Here is an 18,115-nt window from a genome sequence, read left to right on the forward strand (position 1 = left end):
ACTTGCGTAGTGTGACGCAGCTCCAGGTTTGATCTCTGGCAATGCCAGGGTGACCCCCCACCCTCTCACCCCAACCCCAGCCACAAAGTTGGGACCCGTAGGCAGGGTGTATGAGCAAAGATCACTCCTTGAGCTAGTCAATAGCAAGCCTGGATGTGTATTCTGTCTATGGGTTTTCAACCTGGCTTCTTTCCTTCCTTCTTTCTTTCTTTCTTTCTTTCTTTCTTTCTTTCTTTCTTTCTCTCTCTCTCTCTCTCTCTTTCTTTTCTTTTACCATTTTGTTTGGGTTAGGAGTGTTGTTGCTGGCCTTTTTTTTTTGCTCACAGGTGGAAAACGGATTTCTAAAGCAAAAAGGGTCTGGAGTGACAGTAGAGAGGGCAGGGGATTTGCCTTGCATGTGGCCGAACCAAGTTCTACACACATAGGCACTGTATATGGTCCCCCAAGCACTGCCAGGGGGATCCCTGATGCAAAGCCAGGAGTAAACCCTCAGCTCTTCTGGTGTGGCTACCGAACACACAAAACATAAAAACAACCACAAGGGGCAGAAAAGATAGCGCATGAGGTTCAATCGCTTGGCTTGATACAAGTTGGATTCTCAGCACCATGGAGCCCCCGTCTGCCCAAAAGACACAGACACAATTCTTTTGAAATGATACTTTGCATGATTACACTTTGCCCAGAAAAATTTGATCACAATTTTTTTTAATGGTAAATAAGAAGGTTCTTTACATTTTAAAGGGACGTTAAGTCCACTGGAAATTTCACCAAAACTTGGTAGGATCTCTGCCATCACAGTTTCTATTATAGATTGCCCTGTTTCCTACGCATTAATTTACACCAGAGAATTGAAGTTGTTTCAATGTTTCTGCTACTGGGTGAAAATCATTAGTCTTCACAGGCAAGCTTTAAAACTTTAAAAGTAATTGTATATCTTTTGTTCTCCTCGGGTTTAGATGATAGGTTTTGGCTATTTTTTTTGGGGGGGGGAGGGCGGGTCACACTCGGCAATGTCAGGGGTTACGCCTGGCTTTGCATTCGGGGATTTCTCCTGGCAGTTTTCAAGGAACCCCATGTGTGTAAACACACAAAAAAGGACGGGCAAGGGGGATGGTGGTGGCCTATCTCTCTCGCCATCCACGTTCGGTAGTCTCAGGCCGTTTCCCAACTCCAGGGAGGTCGATGGCAATGGTCAGGCGAAGGAAGGAAACGAGGGCCAGGCTGGTTGGTCTTAGCAGCCGTTTATTACAGGGAAGAGATGTATGTCATGGAGGCCGCAGGATCTCTCAAGCACGTGCACCTTTGTTCTCTCAGCTTCTGTCCTCAGCCCCATCTTCCCAGGTTCTCTGACACACGTGTCCCCCCAGAGCCTGGAATCTCCCTTATATAGATCATGTACCTCTAAAGGGCACAATATAGTGATGTCATCAAAAGGAGTTACAGAAAGAACATTGAGGCAAACCAGACATTGTTTCTTGACATCCACATTGTTTCTTGACATCCACAGGCCAGGAATCCTGGCCTCACCTTTTACAAGCACTTGGATTTGCATCCCAAAGACCAGCCTGGCTAGAGCTGGGAATCTACATCCCAAAGATCAGGCCTGGCTAGCACCTGAGATCTGCATATCCAAGACCAGCTAGGTTTCTGTGAGAAAAGGGAAACTGCCTCCATATACTGAAATCATTTACTGAAGGCAGTGTGAAGGGGAGAAAGTTCAGTCTCATCCAAGCTAGTCAGGACACACAGGGAAACTGCTTCTAGGACAGAGTCTCATTTAGCAGATCAACCCACCCTAGAACAGATTTCCCTGGATGTGTTTCTCCTCTCCTTGTCCGACCAACATATAAGCATACATAATATAAACCATTTTGTATGGACACAGTAAGAAATACATTGAGCTTATAGAATTGCTCTCCCAGGGCCATCTCGATCTCAGACTTCAGTGCTCAGGCCAGATATCTTTCCTATTCCCAGCAGCAGGGTCCTAGTCTCGTCGTTACCTTTGGATCATGACAGCCTATGATCAAACTCTTAAGCTATAGTTAAGAAGCGTGGCACCTTGGCCTGGCCCATCGCGATGCCAGTGTAGCACATAACTTACCGGCTTGCCCTGGTTCCATCCAGTCCCACGTCGCGACCCTGCTTTTGGGGTGCTAGGAAGTGAGGGCAACTGAGGCTTAAGTGGAGAAGGCAGGTGCCCAGGATTGAATCATATTCAAGGCCAATCAACTCCTACGTTTCAAAGCATAATATTAAGGGTCTTCCTGTATCTGTACAAAAAGGACATTGTATTAAAGGAAACTTTTTAAAAGACATAAGGAGAGGAGAAAGGCAATATCAACTTACAGTACAAGTTCAATATCCTAGAAGGATGAGACCTTACAAAGTGGTTGGGGGAAAGAGCACAGAACTGATTACGAACAAAGTAATGGGAGTGACTCGGGAGCACTTTGATGAGTGCAACCTGATAAACCTAAGCTCCTTGTACTCCAAGAAGAACCGGGCCTCTTCCTCCAGCACAGGAGCTTTCAGAAAACAGGAATTGGGGGGAAATGGCAGCTGGGGAAGAGAAACCTTGTGTCTCAGATCCCTGACGACCAGTCTACTCCCACAGGCCTCTATGCTGTAGACAGCACCTGCGTTTCCATTCTTCCACTGTTTACCTAGGGCCAAACAGACAGTGTCATTGTCACAGTTAATTCTGACTTGATTTGGTCAATCCAAAGTCAATCAAATTTCAAAGAATTTTTTCATACACTGTCCAAGGATGAACATTCCTTCAGCTTTTTCATAAGTATACAGGTAATTATTAGAACGTTCGTTCTCACTGATGATGACTTTGTATAGGGACAAAGAAGACGCTTGTGCCAACCTTGTCTGCCCTGTGTGCAACTCAGTGTTCAAAAGATGACCCACGAACCTCAGGACTTTGTTCTTGGTGTCATCACTGAAGAATCCCAGCCCTGTCAGGTGCTTAGAAAGACCCAGTAGAGGCTGGAGTGATAGCACAGCGGGTAGGGCATTTGCCTTGCACACTGACAACCCGGGTTTGATTCTCACAATCCCATATGGTCCCCTGAGCACTGCCAGGAGTAATTCCTGAGTGCATGAGTAACCCCTGTGCATTGCTGGGTGTGACCCAGAAAGAAAAAATAAAAGGAAAAGAAAGAAAAGACACAGGAAGTGTCTTCAGCACATAATCTACTGGGCCAATGTCCTGGTCCTAGTGCAGAGACACACACATTCTACAAACGTACAGTGTGCAAACCCTGAGCAGTGTCAGGTAAGGCCTGACTCTGCCCCAAATGCGTGGAACCTCGGCACAGGCTGTGTCATGTGCGTGTACCCCTTCATTTCATGGAGCACACAGATCTGACCCCACCTGCACTCTCTCCAGCACTGACAGCAGTTTCCAGGGGAGTGGACCTCCAGATCTCAGATATAGTCTGGAGCGGATGGGGAGATGGCACCGTTTCCTAAAGTTACTTCACCAGGCCAACAGGGCACTTTCTTAGATCTACGAAAACTTGTGTCCAATCATCGACTTTAACTGGCGATTTTATAAACATTTAAAAAACTTGCTTTCAGCATATTAAATAAGATGCAGTTCTCTTTTCAGTGCTTCTTGATGCATTTTTTAGCTGTTTCACTCATACTGATGTAGATTAAAAATATCCTGGTTTATCACTAGTAATTTAATGGAAACAATGAAATAATGATCATTCATTTTGTGTTTTTTCATTGTTAGACACTCCTAGCATGACAGAACACTTTTTAATTTTGTCCTTTATAGCAATTTGGTCAGGCTCAATGGGATGCTTTGTACATGAATGTCCCAAGTTTATTTTCCATTACCAGTAATTGATACCCGAGCACTACACGTGGAACCAGAACAGAGACAGGAAGTAAACGAGTATTTCTAGGTGTGTTCTCCAAATCAAAGAAAAACATACATTGTCCATATTTGCATAAAATCATTTTAACATAATGATTAGTTAGTCATCAGTTTTATTATAATTTATTCATTTGCCCTCTTGGCCGAAAGTGTGATTCTAACAAGAAACACATATTCAGTATTTGTCTTTTGTTGACATTGAACTTTTAAAACTCTTTCAGACATTCTTCCCACCCCAGCGAGACCACAAGTTGCCCCCACAAGCGACTCTCCAACACGGCCGTGGCCCCAGAGGCACAAGGACCTAATTCAGAACCCAGCAGTTTTTGGCAGAAGTGTGAATGGACTATGCTATGGCGCCATGTTACCCCCCACCCCCAAGGGAAGGGGTGTCTGTCTCTTCCGCCCGCCCCCTCCCCGGCGTCACGGTGGCTGCTGCCTCAGAGCTTATTGGACAGCCAGGTATGAACTGGTGGTGACAGGGCAACTGTGGCCTCACGGGATGGGGGGTGGAACCGGCACGTCCTTCCCTCCCCTCGGAGACCACGAGTTGCCCCCCATGAGCAACTCTCCGGCACGGCCATGGCCACAGAGGCACACAAACCAATATCAGAACTATGCGGCTTTTTTTTTGCTTTTTTTGGGTCATACCCAGCGATGCACAGGGGCTACTCCTGGCTCTGCACTCAAGAATCACCCCTGGCTGCACTCAGGGGACCATATGGGATTCTGGGAGTCGAACCCAGGTCAGCCGCATGCAAGGCAAACGCCCTACCCGCTGTGCTATTGCTTCAGCCCAGAACTATGCGGCTTTTGCAGAAATTCCTCCAGACTTAATTAGTAAAATATCAGAAATCAAAATAATCCGGTATCTTGGCGCACAACATCATATGGTCTTCATAACCAGAAATAGAAAACAAATCATTTCATGATGCTTTTTCAGCAGGTCTGATTGTTGGGGTAAAATTCAAATAATAATGGTGCATCTTTTGTCGAAAGAAACCCAATGTTCATACACAGTTGCACAAGAGTGTGAAGCCAAACTGTGGCCTCATGGGATGGGGGGCAGCTTTGGGCAGAAATGTGAATGGACTATGCATTAAGCTATGGCGCCATGCCCCCCACCCCGGGAGGGAAAGGGTGTCTGTCTCTTCTGCCATCCTCCCCGCCCCGCCACCTCCAAGCATGTTGCTGCTACCTCAGAGCTTACTGGACAGCCAGGCATGAGCTGGCAGTGACAGGGAACTGTGGCCTCATGGTATGGGGGGCAAGGTTCATGAGTCATCTTTTGAACACTGAGTTGTACACAGAGCAGACGAGGTTTATGGTTAGGGTTCAGGGGTTAGTGTTAGGATTAGGGTTAGGGTTAGGTTATTTTAAGATTGGCGTTATGGTTAGGGTGGGATTAGTGTTAGGTTTAGGTTAAGGGTTAGGGATATGATTAGGTTTGGGTTAGGGTTGTTCTTGGTGTCATCACTGAAGAATCCCAACACTGTCAGGTGCTTAGAAAGACCCAGTAGATACTGGACTGATAGCACAGCGGGTAGGGCATTTGCCTTGCATGCGGATGACCCAGGTTTGATTCCCACAATCCCATATTGTCCCCCGAGCACCACCAGGAGTAATTCCTGAGTGAAGAGCCAGGAGTAAAAAAAAAAAAAAACCCCAAAACAAAAAACAAACAAAAAAACAAAAAAAGACCCAGGAAAGTGTCTTTAGCACACAATCTACTTGGCCGAAGTTCTGGTCCTAGCCACTGCATTCCGAATTGGGTCCATGTGCCTCTGGGGCCATGGCCATGCCGGAGAGCCGCTCATGGGGGGCAACTCGTGGTCTTTGGTGGGGTGGGAAGGACATGCCAGTTCCGCCAGACTCCATCAGCTGCTCCTCACGCTGGACCCCTGCAAACACAAAGACATCAACTCTCCTCACACCGAGGATTTGCCACTCCCCTCACTCCCATGCTCCGTGTCTCTGTCGCCCATGAGTTACCGCCTAATACAGCCACCAGGAGAAGCCAGCTCAGCCCACATGCCACGCTGGTTCCGTCTCAGTCGGGATGGAGCCCCTGGGAGCCCCTGAGCTGACTCCTCTCCTGGAGCTGAGGCTGGGCTGGGCTGTTTTCATCACAGCAGGGAGAAGCTTATTTGCAAATTCTCCTTCTGTATAAAAAGTTCTAGTTTGAATTCCACCAGGTAATTATTTGGAGATGATTTAAATGATATTCGTTCATGTTTATATTTTGAGACAAATCATGCAATTTATTTAATATCATGTGTATTAAGCAGATGAACATTAACACAAAAGTCCTTAAATACTTGGACACTGTGTTGATCACAGATATCTGGTGAGTATAGGCTCTAGTATTCAGACTGGTGTGTTCTCTGAGCAACTGAGTTAACAGTGGACTTGGGTTGGAAAGGCTGTCCACAACTCAGGTCCTTACCTTGCTCCTAGTTCACTGTGTTTGATCCCCAACACTGATAGTAATGTCAGATGGGATCCCTGACCCAAGGGGGACCCCTCTTGGCTGACAGGAGGGGCTCACCATGCACCCCCCTTTTGGCTGTCAAGAGGGGGACCCAATAGGACCCTTCTTGGCCAATTGGATGGGGCTCTCACCCCACCTCAGCCACCAAGAGCGGGATCGAAGAGGGACCTCACATGGCCCACTGCTTGGAGCTCACCACACACCCTCCCGCTCTTGGTCTCCAAGAGAAGGATGAAGGGGACCCTTCTGAGCTGACTAGAGGGGCTCACTTTGCACCCCCCATCTTGGCCGACCAGAGGGGGCTCACCACACATGTTTCTCTTGGATCCTCCCTCTAAGAGGGGGGACACAAAAAGGGCCTCTCTTGGCTGATGGGATGGGGCTCACCACTCACCCTCCCTTCTTGGCTGACCAGAGTGGGTTCACCATGCAACCTCCTCTTGGCCTCCAGGAGGGACCAAGAGGAAACTCTCTTGGCCGACCAGAGGGGTCTCACCACTCACACCCCCTTCTTGGCCGCCAAGAGGGGAACCAAGGGGCACCCCTGTTGGCTGACGGGTGAGGATCACCAACCACCACCTCCCTCATCTTGGCAGCCAAGCGGGAGACCCAAGGCAGATCGCTCTTTGCTGATCAGAGGGGACTCACCATGCACCCCCATCTTGGTCACAAAGAGTGGGACCCAAGGGGGATCCCTCATGGCCAATCAGAGGGAGCTCACCATGCACTCCATCTCTTGGCTGCTAAGCGGGAAACCCAAGGGGTCCCTCTTGGCTGACTGGTTGGTGCTCACCACTCACCCTCCCCTCTGGCTACCAGTAGGGGACTCATGGGGGAACCCTGTTGACCGACTGGAGGGTGCTCATTACACACACACCCCCACCCATGACCAACCAGAGGGAGCTCAATATGAGCCTCCCCTCTTGGCCACCAAGCAGGGGACCCATGGGGGAATGCCCAAGTGGCCGACCAGAGGAGGCACACCACAACCCCATTCTTGGCCAAAATGAGAGTGATCAAGAGGGTCACCCTCTTGGCTAACCGGAGGGGTCTCAGCAAAGGCGTCCACCCTTCTTGGCCTCCAAGAGGGGGACCTAAGGGGTGCCTCTTCCAGCAGACTGGAGGGGGCTCACCACGCATCTTCCCCCCCTCCCAGCCACCAAGCGATGGATCACTGAAGACCCTTCTTGGCTGAGAGCGCTCACCACTCATCTCCTCATCTTGGCCTAAAGAGAGAGGACCCAAAAAGGATCCCTCTTGGCTGACTGAAGGGGTTCACTATGCACTCCAACGCTCTTGCCCTATGAGTGGGGAGCCCTAAGGGGACCATTCTTGGCTGACCAGAGGGTGCTCAACATGGACCCTCCCACTCTTGGCCATCAAGAGGGGGAACCAGGAGGAACCCCTCTTGGCTTATGGAGGTGACTCACTAAGCACCCTCCTCATCTTGGCTACCAGAGGGGGACCCAAAGGGGACCCCTCTTGGATGACAGGAGGGGGCATATCATGCACCCACCCTTCTTGGACAGCATGTGGGAGACCTATTGGAGACTCCTCTTGGACGACCAACTGGACTCACCACACACTCTCCCTTTTGACCTCCAAGACGTGAACCAAGGGTGATCTTTCTTGGCCGACCTGAGGGCATCACCTCATACCACTCCCATTTTTGCTGCCAAGAGGGGGACCTCAAGGGGTAGCCCACCTGACCGACTGGAGGGGGCTCACAACACACCTCCACTCTTTGCCAAATATAGGGGCCTCACTGCGCACTCTCTTCTCTTGTCCACCAAGAGGGGCATCCAAGGGGTCCCCTGATGACCGACCAAGGGAGGCTCACCACACATCCCTCCGTCTTGGTCGACCAAATTGGGCTCACCATGCACCCCCTCCTTGACTGTCAAGATGTGGACGAAGAAGGACCTTTCTTGGCCGAACAGGTACAAGGCTCACCTTGTACCACCCCCATTTTTGCTGCCAAGAGGTAGTTCCAAGGGGGACCCCTCCTGACCGACCAGAGCAGGTTCACCACGCACTCCACCCTTCTTGGCCTACAAGAAAGAGGCCTGAGGGGACCCCTCTTGGCTGACTGGAGGGGGCTCACAACACACCCCCCTTCTTGGCCGCCAAGAGGGGGATCCAAGGAGGACTCCAGATGAATGACCATAGGGGTTCACCACGCACAATCCTCCTCTTGGCCGCTAGAGGGAGGAAGCTCACCAAGCATACCTACCTATTGGCCGCCAAAGAGAGACCCACGTGGGACCACTCTTGGTCGAACTGAGGGGGCACACCATGCACCCCCTCTCTTGGACTGCCAAAGGAGGATCCGAGGGGAACCCCTCTTGACTGACAAAGTGGTTCACCATGCCACTCCCCACTTGTTAGCCAAGGGGGGGACCCAAGTGGGACCCCTCTTGTCTGCTAAGGGGGGATTTGTCATATCACACCCCCTCTTTGCCAACAAGAGGAGGCATGCCGCGCTGCCCCCTCCAGGACACTGAGAAACAGACCAAGAGGAACCCCTCTTTCCCACCAAGAGGGGCTCACCACTCCGTCCACCCTTTTGGCCATTGAGAGGGGGACTCCAGGAAACTCCTCTTGCCTGCCAGGAGGAGGATAGCCACGTCGGTGCCCCATTTTGGCCACCAAGAAGGGGACTTAAGGGACCCCTTTCGCCCAACAAGAGAGGGATCAAGGGGGACTCCTCCTGTTCACCAAGAGGGATGGGCTCGCCGCGCCACCCCCAACTATTGGCCACGAAGAGGGGAACCAGAGGGAGACGCTCACCTTATTCCTCCCTTGGCCACCAAGGGGGACCTGAGGGAGACCCCTCTTGCCCAGCAAGAGTCGGCTCACCATTCCACCTCTCCTCTTGGTCGATGAATGGGGAACCCTAGGAGGGACCCCTCTTGACCGCCAAGAGGGGGCTTGCCATGACACCCTCCTGTCTTGCCTGCCAAGATGGAGACCTGAGGGGGCTCGCCCCGCCACCCCACCCTTGGCCACCATGAGGGGGACCTAAGGGAGACACATTTTGCCTGTCAAGAGGGGCCCGCCCTGCCACCCCAGGCTTGGCCACCAAGGGGGGCCCGAGGGAGACACCCTTACCCACCAAGAGGGGACTTGACCTGCCACCACATCAGTGCCACCGAGAGGGGGACAGAGGTGAAGCCCTCTTGTCCAACAAGGGGGTCTCAATGCCACCCCCTCTCTTGGCTGTCAAGAGGAATCCCAAGGGAGACCCTTCTTGCCAGCCAAGAGGCAGTTCACCACGCCACCACCCCCCTTAGCCACTGAGAGGGGGATGCGAGGTGGACTACTCCTGGCTTCTCCCTGCACCCCAAATACTTGTGTCTGCTAGGAGGAGGATCCAGAGGGAACCCCTCCTTATCAACACGAGAGAGTTCTCCCCCACAACCCCTCTTCTGGCTGCCGGGAGGGGCACCCAGGGGGACCTCTGCTAGCAGACATGAGTGGACTCTCCCCTCACACCCCCTTGTGTCTGCCAGCTCTCCTCACACACCCCGCTCATGGCCTCAGGAGGAGCACCCAGGGGGGACCCATCTTGGTTGATGGGTGCTATCCCTGCATCCCCCACTTCGTGGCCACCAGGAGGGGAACCTAGGGGGGGACCCCTCCTGGCCGACACAAGGGACCTATTGCCGCACTCTCCACTTGTGGCTGCTAGGAGGGGCACTTGGGGGACCCCTCCTGCCTGACACGATGGGACGCCCTGTACCCCCTCCCTTGTGCCCACCAGGAGAGGCATCCAGGGTGGACCCCTCCTGGCCAACAAGAGGGGACTCCCCACATACCTTCTCCCCTTGTGTCTGTCAGGAGAGGCACCCTGGGGGGACTTCTCCTGGCAACCAGAACCAAGAGCCAGGCTCCTGGCCACCAGAAGGGGACCCAATGTGGACCCATCGGAAGGGCCGACTGGAGGGAGACCCAGAGAGGACTGCGCCAGTCCACAAGATGGGGCTCTCCCAAAAACCCCCACTTAGCGACCAGGAGGGGGACATAGGGGGAAACCCTCCTGGTGGAACGTCTTTGCATCCCACCTCGTGGCCCTGAGATAGGCACCCAGAGGGGACACCTCCTGGCCGACAAGAGGGGGCTCTCTACAAACCTCCCTCTTGTGGCTACCAGCCTTCACCTCATCCCCCCAAAACTGCGCCAGGAGTGAGACATTGGGGAAACCCCTCCTGGCTGATTCTCTTGGCACCCCCCCTTGGTCTGCCAGGATTGCACCCAGGGCGACCCTCTCCTGGCCAACAAGAGGGACCTCTTCCTGTGCCCTCCCCTCATGGCTACTGAGAGGGACACCCAGGGGGAACCCCACCTAGCCAAAAAGAGAGGGCTTCTCCGCACCTCCTCCCTGTGGCCTCCAGGCTTGTGGCTGCCACGCTGGTGACCTAAGGGGAATCCTTCACAAGGGCCACTGGAGTGGGACCCAGGGAGGACTCCTCCTGATTGACAAGATGGGGCTCTCCCCTAATACCCCCACTTGGCCACCAGGAGAGGGACTAAGGGGAACCGCTCCTGGCTGACCATCTTTTTTGCTTTTTGGGTCACACCCAGAGGCGGTGCACAGAGGTTACCCTGGCTCTGCACTCAGAAATCACCCCTGGCAGTGCTCAGGGGACCATATGGGATGCTGGGAATGGAACCCGGGTTGGCCGCGTGCAAGGCAAATGCCCTACCCGCTGTGCTATTGCTCCAGCCCCATGGCTGATCATCTTGGCACTCCTGCCTCATGGCCACCAGGAGGGGCACACGGGGGAGCCCCTGGCTGTCAAGAGGGGGCTCTCTACACACCCTCCATCTTGGCTGCCAGTACTCCCCACACCCCTCCCCTACTTGGCTGCCAGGAGGGGAACCTAGGGGGGACCCCTGCTGACCGACTGTGCTGGCACCCCCATCTCATGTTTGCCGGTATGGACACAAGGAGCCCCATCCTGGCCGACAAAAGGAGGCTCTGCCAACACTCCAGCCCCCTCGTGGTCACCAGGAGGAGCACTGACGGGGGACCCCTCATCACCAACACTAGAGGGCTCTCCCCAAACCCTCCTTGTGACTGATAAGAGGGGCATCCAGAGATGACCTGTCCTGGCTAACAAGAAGGCACCCCCCACACCCCACTCATGGCCTCCAGAGGGGCACAATCCTCCGGACAATAAGAGAAAGCATCCCCCTGGCTGCCAGGAGGGACCCCCAGGGGGGACTCTCCAGGTCAACACGAGTGGGGTCTCCACACACCCTCCACACACACCCCTTGTTGCCGCCATGAAGGGTACCCGGAGAGAACCCTCGAGGCCGACAGGAGAGGGCTTTCCCCACAACCCCTTTGTGGCTGCCAGGAGGGGCACCCAAGGGGACCCCTACTGGTTGATAAGAGGGGGCTCTTCCTGCACAACCCCCTCATGGCCGCCAGGAAGGTGGCCTGGGGGACCCCTCCTGGCCGAAAAGAGGGAGCCCTTCCCACAACCCCCATCAGCCGCCAGGAGGGATTTCCAGGGTCGCCAAGAGGGGCTCTCTTGCGGCTGCCAGTAGGGGACACTGAGGGGGACTCCTCCTGGCTGACAAGAGGGGAGAACCCTGCTAGTCAACAAGAGGTGATTCTCGCACCCCTCTCTTGTGGCTGCCAGGGGATCCTTCTAAGGCCTGACCTTATGGGGGACCCAGGGAGGACCCCTCCTGGTCAACAAGATGAGGCTCTCCTAGCACCCCCCACTTCCTGGCCTCTAGGAGGGGTACCCAGGGGGGATGCCTATTGGACAACATGAGTGGTTCTCCCTATACCCACCCCTCGTGGCCGCAGAAGGGGCACCCCTCTGGGTCAACAAGAGGGGGCTCTCCCGCACCCCCCACTGTGGCCATCAGGAGCTGCACCCAATCATTCCCCCTCCTGGCCAACAAGAGGGGCCTCTCCCTGCACCACCCCCCGTGGCCACCAGTGAAGTTGCCCAGGGGGTAGTCCACCTGGCCGACAAGAGGGCACTCTCCCTGAGCCCCCAATGGCGGCCAGGAGGGGTGCCCAGTGAGGACCCCTCCAGGACCTCAGGAGTGAGCTCTCCCCGCAGTCTCCTCCTCTTGGCTGCCAGGAGAGGTGCCGAGGAGGGACACATGCTGGCCCCAAGAAGCTCTCCCTCCAGCCCACCCCAATGGGTGCCACCAGAAGGGGTGCCCAGGGGTCTCCTCCTGGCCCACAAGAGGTGCCTACAAAATGACCTTTTGTCCACAGCCAGCCCAGGAGGTCAGTGACCATGAGGCCAACTTGCAGGAAGTCAATCGACTCTCTAGTGACAATCCACCAAACCAATCATACGTGTCTCCGTGAGTCCCAGATGGGACCGGTCAGTACCAATAGCTTTGCTCATTCCGCTTCTGAATCAATCAGAGAGCACAAACATGCCCCCTGTGGTCATACAGGAAGTGCCACTAGTCAGTGCCTGTCAGCTTGCCAGCCCACAGCCGCTACATCTAAACTACAAGGAGCTCTGAATAGACACTTGCCTTTCTCGCTTGGTCGTTCTTTGGTTGTTCCTGTCCATCATTGATGTGCCATCTTCCTGGCCGGGGAGGGGGCGGGAGTGGACACCAGCTCTGACCCTGGCTAGGTGTGTGTGTGTGTGTATCTGTCTGTGCCTATCTGTGTGTGCGTCTTTGAGTGTCTGTGTCTATGTGTGTGTAGCTATGTGTGATTGTGACTCAATGTGTCTGTGTGTATATGTCTGTGTGTATCTGTATCTGTGTGCTTGTATGTGTGTGTATGTAGGTGTGTCTGTGTGTCTGTTTATGTCTGTGTATGGTTACTGTGTGTGTATGTTTGTGTCTGTGTAACTGACTTATAACCAATCACTAAGTACAAGTAGTGAAAAGCCTTCTTTCAGACTGCAGCCAAAAGGGTGGCCCGCATTTAGTCCCTGTTATATAATGCTCTGGTGTGAAAGCCCATCACTTTTGAGACTCGGGGCCACTTCTTCTGAGCAGGCTGCTGCTGTGTTGGTGAGCCAGATGAGGGCTGTAGCTTAAGCTAGCCGATAGAGACCTTTGGCTTAGTGCGTCACAGTCTGTCTTCGTGTGACTCCTTCGGTGGGGTCTCGGCCTGGTTTGACATCTGGATGTGTGTGTATCCCTCCTTTCTCCTCCTTCTCTCCTTCCCTCCCTCCCTCCTTTCCCTCTCCCTTCTCTCCATCCCCTAGCTTTGCTGTCCCTTCTCTCTCCTTTCTCCCTGTGGTTATTTGATAGTATCGCAATGGCCAGGGCTGTGGACACTCCGTGTGCTCCCCTGCTCAGTGCTGGTGACCAGCAGAGCTGCCCACTCTCCCTTAATGCCAGGCGCCCACACTCACCAGGAACTAAACTCACAGCCTCACACCTCCCGGGCAGAGACTTTGAGCCACTGAGCCCCTCATCCTTTCATTTCATTTTTTTCCGCGCTGGACAGTGCTCAGGGCTTACTTCTGGCTCTGTGCTCAGGGATCACTCGTGGTGGTGCTTGGGGGACCAGATGGGGTTCTGAGGATCAAACCTGTCTCAGCCGCGTGCAAGATGAGCTCCACACCTACTCTACCATCTCTCCGGTCCCATCTTTCATTTCATTTTTAAGTTTTGGTGTCTGGTGCTTTGGTGCATTTTGATGTTTGATGCTTTGCACATATGAAGCACATTCCCTATCACTGAGCTACATTGTGGGCTTTTGAAATGAGCCTTTTTAAAAATTTTACTTAAAAAATGTGGCAGAGTACCTTGGACATATAAAGAACTCTTACAAGCCAGCAATCAAAAGACAAAGCACACAAACAGACACTTCTCCAAAGAAGATACGTGACGGCTAATCAGCACACGAACACACGAACATGCCAGGGACACCATCCGCGGAAAATGCAGACAAATCCTGGTGTGATATTATTTTACACACCTTTTTTTTGTTTATTTTTTGTTGTTGGTGACATCCAGAGATGTTCAGGGCTCACTCCTGAATCTACATTATTAAGGGATCACTCCTGGCTGGGCTCAGGGGCCAGGGATCGAACCTGGGTTGATTACATGAAAGGCAAGAGTCCTCCCCACTGTACTGGGGTCCAACCCCTACATTACACTCTTAATGATAATATAAAACAAGCAAGCAGGATCCAGAGGGGTAGCACAGCGGGGAAGGAACTTGCTTTGCATGCAGCCGACCTGGGTTCAAGCCCCGGCATCTCATATAGTCCCCAGAGCTGGCCAGGGGTGATTTCTGAGTGCAGAGCCAGGACTAACCCCTGAGCACTCAGGTATGACACACCCCCAAATAAAAATCAAATGAAAAATTCAAGCAAAGATAATAAATATTGGGCCAGAGAGAGAGTTCTGGAGACTTGGAGTATGCAAAGAAGCTCCAGATTTGTTCTCTGGCACCACATGGTCCCCTGAGCACTGCAGAGAGTAACCCCAAGCACAGAGTAGTCCACCTGAGCCTCACTTGGTGTGGACTCTCATCCCCAAAACGTGTTGGCAAGGGGCTGGAGCGATAGCCCAGCGGGTAGGGAATTTGCCTTGCACATGGCCAACCTGGGTTCGATTCCCAGCATCCCATATGGTCCCCTGAGCATTACCAGGAGTAATTCCTGAGTGCAGAGCCAGGAGTCAGCCCTGAGCATCGCCAGGTATACCCAAAAAGCAAAAAAAAAAAAAAAAAAAAAAAGTGTTGGCAGGGTGAGGAGAACTTGGAAGATCGCAAGAATGTAAAATAATATACCCGCTTTAGAAAACTTGTCTGGGGTCCTCAAGAAAGTTAAAGAGAGTCACCATAAGGCCTGGCAAGAAACCTGAAAACAAGCCCACATGAATCACGCGTCCATTAGCAAACGGTTAAATAAGTGAGGTCCATGCATATGGCAGGATGCCTGTTCACAAAAGAAAGGGACATAGTGTCTAATATAAAAAAGAGAAATGTTATGCAAACGAAGGAAGCCAAGCAGGGTCAGAGAGTGGTACCGTGGGTAGGGAGCTTGTCTTGCATGGGGCCGACCCAGGTTTCAACCCCTGGTACATCCTATGGTTCCCTGAGCACTGCCAGGAGTAATTCATTTTGGAGGACTAAACCCAGTGATGTTCAGGGATTACTCCTGGCTCGGCACTCAGGAATTACTCCTGTACTAGCTCTCCGGCCAGCCAGGAGTAATTATTGAGTGTAAACCCAGGAGTAACCCCTGAGCATCCCCAGGTGTGCCCCCCCCCCACCTCCCAATCAAGCAAAGCAAGCAGCCAGAGAGATGCAGCCCTAGTCTATGATTCCTTTTACGGAAAATGTCTGTATCAGGCAAAATACAGAGAAGCATAAAATTAATTTGCTGCTTCCCCGGGTGGGGTGGGGGGGCTGAGGAAGAGACAGGAGTGACTGATGTGACAGGAAGTTTGGATGTTAGGTAAATGCACCACCTGCTGATCGGAGGCTGGAGAGAGCGTGGGCTCTGCCTGCAGGACACCCCAGATCTGTTCCTAAGTGTCCCATCAGCATGGACCTGGGCGTGGCCCTGAGCATCACCAGCTGTGGCACACAAAAGAGGGGCCGAAGAGAGAGCACAGCATGTAGGATGTTTGTCTTGCACAAGGCTGACCCGGGTTCAATCCCCAGCATTCCATAGGGTCCCCTGAGCATCCCTGAGTGCCACCAGGAGTAACTCCTGAGTGCAGAGCCAGGAGCGAGCCCTGAGCATCTCTGGGTGTGGCCCCAAACCAAAATAATAATAATTAATTAAGCTAGATAAAATGATCGATTTGGGGGCCAGAGAGATGACACAGGAGGGAAGGCACTTGTCTTGCAAGTGGCTGCAGCAACCACAATCGTGGTTTGAATCTCTGGCACCTGAACACAGAGGCAGGAGTAGCCCCTGAGCACGGCCAGTTACCGCTCTGTCCCCTGTCTCCCCCAGTGATGCATTTTGTGGTATATGAATTTTATCCAATAAATGGATAAAAAGGAAGACATGCAAAGAGAATTAAGTCTGAGCTTTTTTGGGGGGGGTGACACCAGCATAACTTTAAAATAAGGGTGTCTGTGGGAAGCCACAGCCGGTGATGCTCAGGAACCACTCCTGGTGGCACTCAGGGGCCCATATGAGGTGCCAGGGATCAACCCTGTACGTGTGCACTGCAAGCGCCCTCCGTGCGGTGCTATCTCTGCAGTCCATTACAGAATTTGGAAACAAAAAGGCCCTTTCTAGTTCTCTGTGCTCACCCAGCCTTTCTGGGGGTGGGGGGCGGGTACCAGCAATGGAGTATTTCCTCTTCTGCCTCCTTGCCACTCCTCTGGGTTCCACCACCTTCCCCCATCCCCTGAGTCCTGTAACAAATTTGAGGAAGGTTCTAGTTAACTGGTGGAAGATGAGGGGTGTCTCCATGTTGGGGTCCCTTGGCTCTCCTGGGGGGGACCTGGGACAGGAAGCTGCTCAGTGGTTTCGGGCTGTGTCTGGGCCCACACCGGACCCTTGGCGGCAGCCAGCCCTGTGCCACGGGACCCAGCAAGTTTGCTCTGTGACTTCTGGAGATGCTATTTCTGGGGGCTTGAGGCATCAACGCTCATTTTCTGTGACCTCTTCCCTCTCAGCGGGACCTCAGCATGCCAAACCTGCAAATTGCCTCCCCCTGAGCAATACCCCATGTGCATTTTCAATTTTTTCGCTAGTCAGGGATTTTCCCCATCCCTCAGCAAACCTCCCCTCCAGCCGGTGTCAGTAAGAGGGGCACATGCGAAGACCCGAAACCACAGGACCGAGCCGGGAGGGCAGCCTCGGAGGGGCTCTGTGCTCCACCAGCCCCTGCCAAGGGGACTAAAGGCCCGGCAGGTTCCCAGGGACCGGGCAGGTTAGAATCCCAGCTGACAAGGAACGCTGAGAACAAGGGCAGAAGGAAAACCTTCAGCTGTTGGGTGGGGCCCCGTCTTGGAACAGCTGCCCAGAACTCCTGAGGGCAGTGAGTGGGGACGGCTCCTGGGGACATGTTCTCCACAGGGACCTTGGCGATCGTGAGGGAAGGCAGAGTCGTCCAGGGGTGCTGAGGAGATCTGTGGGTTCCCGAGTCCCTTCAGGAGAAGGCACGTGGCACGGTCCCTGTCAGACTCCCTCACCACCACAGCGCTTGCCCCCACGCCTTGGGAAGTGACCTCTGCAAATGGTGGCAGGCACCGCTCTGAGGATACGCCTGATTAGAGGTGCAGGTTCTGTGACGGGTGGAAGCAGGGTCCTCGGCTGCCCCTGGTGCTGTTGAGTCTGCGGGTGCAGGCCTGCTGCCCCGGGGCTAGGCGCCAAAGGCTCTGGGGCCACCCTGCAGTGCGTGGACCACCATGCAGGACTGGGATGGACTGGGGAGGACCGGAGAGGCCCAGCTCTGCCCCCTGAGCCCTGGTCCTGGTCCTGCTGTCTGCGAACCCCATGCCCTGAACTCCACCTGACTGTCACAATCTTTCTTCCCCAAAGCCTCTGGCTGTGGGTGATGAGCCCAAACAGCCAAAATCTCTCGGACCATTTCCCAGGCTGTGCCCTGCTCCTAGACGCTTCGGCTCAGCCCCGGGTGAGAGATCTGGAGGAGCTGGGCCAGGAAGCTGGCACCACCTTGGGCCCGGCTCCCGCAGGTGCCAACAACACAGATCCACAAGCAGGTGCACAAGGCAGGGGGTGGGCGGGAGGAGGACTCTGGGCTGGTCTTGGAGGCAGCCTCTCCCCCACGAGCTGAGGAGG

Source organism: Sorex fumeus, unplaced genomic scaffold, assembly GCF_029834395.1.
Source record: "Sorex fumeus unplaced genomic scaffold, SorFum_2.1 ptg000123l, whole genome shotgun sequence".
Lineage (NCBI taxonomy): Eukaryota > Metazoa > Chordata > Mammalia > Eulipotyphla > Soricidae > Sorex > Sorex fumeus.